Raw genomic sequence first — 3184 nt, 5'->3', positions numbered from 1 at the left:
AGCCTTCGCCTGCGCGGGCAGCGGCACAGCGCGCTCTGTGGTGCGAGCAGGCGGACGGCGGTGCCGCCTAACTATGCAACGTCTGCGGGCCTCCAGGCCGGGCTGTGGGGCCAAGCCCAGTGCAGGGGACCGAAATACTGATTATGCCTAGAGCAGGCTGTAAGCGGTGCAGACTGTAAAGAGGTAACCCCACATTTGGCTGTTTATAGAAGTGAGTCCGGTTGAAGCCTACGTGCCGAGGTCAGAGTAACTCACACCCAGATTCTATTCCCACAACTAAAACTTTCTGACTAGAAAGACAATGTTCTAATCTCAACCATGTATTTTATCTATTCTGTTCCTAATTTGAGACTGCTTTATCTTGTCCTTTAGGAGCCTTGCCTCGACTCGTTTCCACAGAAACTGCAGGACTACACATGTAGTCCTGTCTTTGCGCATAACTTGCCTTTGCCCCAATTGATTTCCAATAAAAATGGCTTGGACAGACTAGCGCTTAGCATTGGCTATCCAGGCTCCCTGGTACTGTCTCTTTTAGTTCTGTCTTCTAGGATTTTTTCTCAGGCTTGCACCCTAGCAGTGAGCAGGAGTCTGGATCTTGCTACAGAGGTTTGAAGGAAGCATGAAGAGACCAGAGCCTGGGATACCTGGTAACACCAAAAAAGTGCCAAGAGCTTGGGTCCTCTTCTGGCTGGCTGGCACTGCTGAGCATCACAAGCCAGTTTTTCACAGAAGTTTGATGGGGTAGCCACTCAGGCAATGGTGAGGAAGCAGAACCCTGTTTTCACACACAAAGATCCTAATGAAGAAGGGTTGCTGTTGGCTAGGGTTTATTTTTTATTTATTTGTTATTTTGAAACAGGGTATCGCTCTGTAGTTCAGGCTGGCTTTGAACTCACTGTGTAGCCAGGCTGGCCTGGAACTCCAGGCGTTCTTCCTGCCTCAGCCTCTGGGATGTTAGGATTATTGGCATGCATCACCACACTCACTTGGCTGGGTCTCAAAGACCACACCCTGCTGTGTCCGTAGCAAGAGGAAGTATTCATTGGGCTGAGAAGACAGTATATGGCAGGGGGACGACAGTGGGCTCCAGGCCATCAGCAGTTGCCTCATGGACTTTTCAGTTTGGGTAGAATCCAGCTCCCCAGCACCTCTCCACACCCCCTTCTGCGTGCTGGCCCCTCTCCCGGAGGCTGTGTGCGGCATGTGTGCCCAGCACTCCTCCCTGTACACATCCCAGCTGTTTCCTTATGAGGTCAAGGAATTCTAGGTCTGCCTTCTCTGGATGGAGTGCCCCGTGCACACCTGCCTCAGCCCTCCGCCTTGTGGTTCCCCTACCCCCTTGTGTACCACATGGTCCTTCGACTATGGTACTGTGAAGTTCAGTCATGGTAGCCTTCCTGTGCCCAACCCATTGGACCCAAAGCCCAAGTCTAACCCCATAGTAGCACAGCTCTGTGCTGACCAGAAGCCCCCGCCCACCAGACCTGAGACCAGCCTCCCCACCCTGCAGAGGGGAACTGGGTTCTGGGGTGGGGTGGCTCTCCCAGGGCCCCAGGAAATGGCACACCTGGCCAGCACCCAGTTCTCTGGGGAATGACCTGGCAAAGCCACAGAGACACCTCAGGCAGGAGTCCTCTGAGAGGCATTCTGGGGATCTCTGGGAAGGGCAAGCAGAGTAGGATTGGGGTACACTAGGGGGAAGGAGCTTGGGAGCAGCCAACTCTGAGTCAAGAATAAGAAAAGTGAGTCTTTAAGGATAGCAATGGCTTCTGAGATGTACATTGTAGAACTTCCAATCCCAGCAAAACTGAAGTTAGAAGGAGAAAAGTGTACATGAAGATATCTCTTGCTGGGTATGGTGTTGCCTGCCTGTCATTACATCCCTCAGGAGGCTGAGGCAGGAAGATCACTGTGACACTAAGGCCAGCCTGGGCTACATAATGGATTCAAGGCCAGCTTCAACTACATAGCAAGACACTGTCTCAAAAGAGAGAGAAATTTCAACACAAGGAAAAGATATCTTTATTAAGATCTTTAGTGGGGAACAGTTGGTGTGACACAAACCTTCCTGGCACAAGTTGAAGGACAGAATGGCCTATGTTCAAAGTACATGCAGAATTCAAATGCCTTGGGGCCTGGGTCTCAGCCACACAGCCACACCCTCTCTGTGCCTCCCCCAGCTTAGTCTACCCCAGCGCTACCACTTCATAGACTTGGGCCTGAGCTCAGCCCCCTGGTGTGGCCTCCCCAGGGAGGGCTCCCACGGGAGGCTGCTGTGGTGAGGGAGGGTGTGCAGCAGCCATGCAGAGGACATGAGCACCTTGCTCTTAGTGTTAAACTGTAGACCAGACTCATCTGGCAGCTATCACCAAGTTCTTTTGAGCTTTCATCCCTATTCTATTTGCTTTCTACCTTCCGTTTTTCTTTCCCTCCCATTTCCTCTGGTGTGTGTTTGTTTGTTTTTGTTTTTGTTTTGAGATAGGGTCTCACTATGTAGTTGAGACTGGCCTCAGACTAGTGGTGATCCTCCTGAGCTGGGACGACAGCCATACACCACCACACCCAGCTCTCTCTTTAGAACCTACCGAAGTAAGGAAAAGTGTCATTCCGTGAGGTTTGTGTATGTTGACTCAGGTGTAAGGTGTAGCTCCTGTTGGGATTTGCGCACAAACGTTGAACTGATGCTGCTGTATGTGGCCTCTGGATAGGAAGGGACGCCTGAACTGAATCTGAAGCTATCCTAATGGACATGTAGAAGAGGGGTCGGACAATGCATGGGTGTGGCTGGGCCTGCCAGTTTCAGACCCTGGGCTCTGGCTGGCCCCCACTGCACACTTATGCTTTGAGGCCATACCTAGTGTCACTGAGAGGTCCGTCCTCAAGGGCTACATCTGCACAGCCTGAAGGTTTGTCCAGCTCACTCTTGGCACCAGCAAACATTGCCCATTGCCTGTGCCTGAGGTGGAATCTGATCTGTGTGCAGCCAGCCTGGGCTTTAGGGTAGGGATAGAAAGCCATGACACGAGGTGGCTCCCTGCAGGAGGTAGCCTTGTAGCTCGACCTGTGTAACTGGGGTAGGCCATGCTGTGCCCTTGAGGAGGCCTAGACATGGACCCGCGGACCCCCTGGTGCTGGGCGCCCCCTCCTTGGCCGGCGGCCTGGCAGAGCGCTGAGCTCATCCCGG

Source organism: Fukomys damarensis, unplaced genomic scaffold (assembly GCF_012274545.1).
Source record: "Fukomys damarensis isolate Sample0158 unplaced genomic scaffold, DMR_v1.0_HiC HiC_scaffold_39, whole genome shotgun sequence".
NCBI lineage: Eukaryota > Metazoa > Chordata > Mammalia > Rodentia > Bathyergidae > Fukomys > Fukomys damarensis.
The sequence above is the reverse complement of the archived record's forward strand: the minus strand, read 5'-3'. Positions refer to the sequence as shown.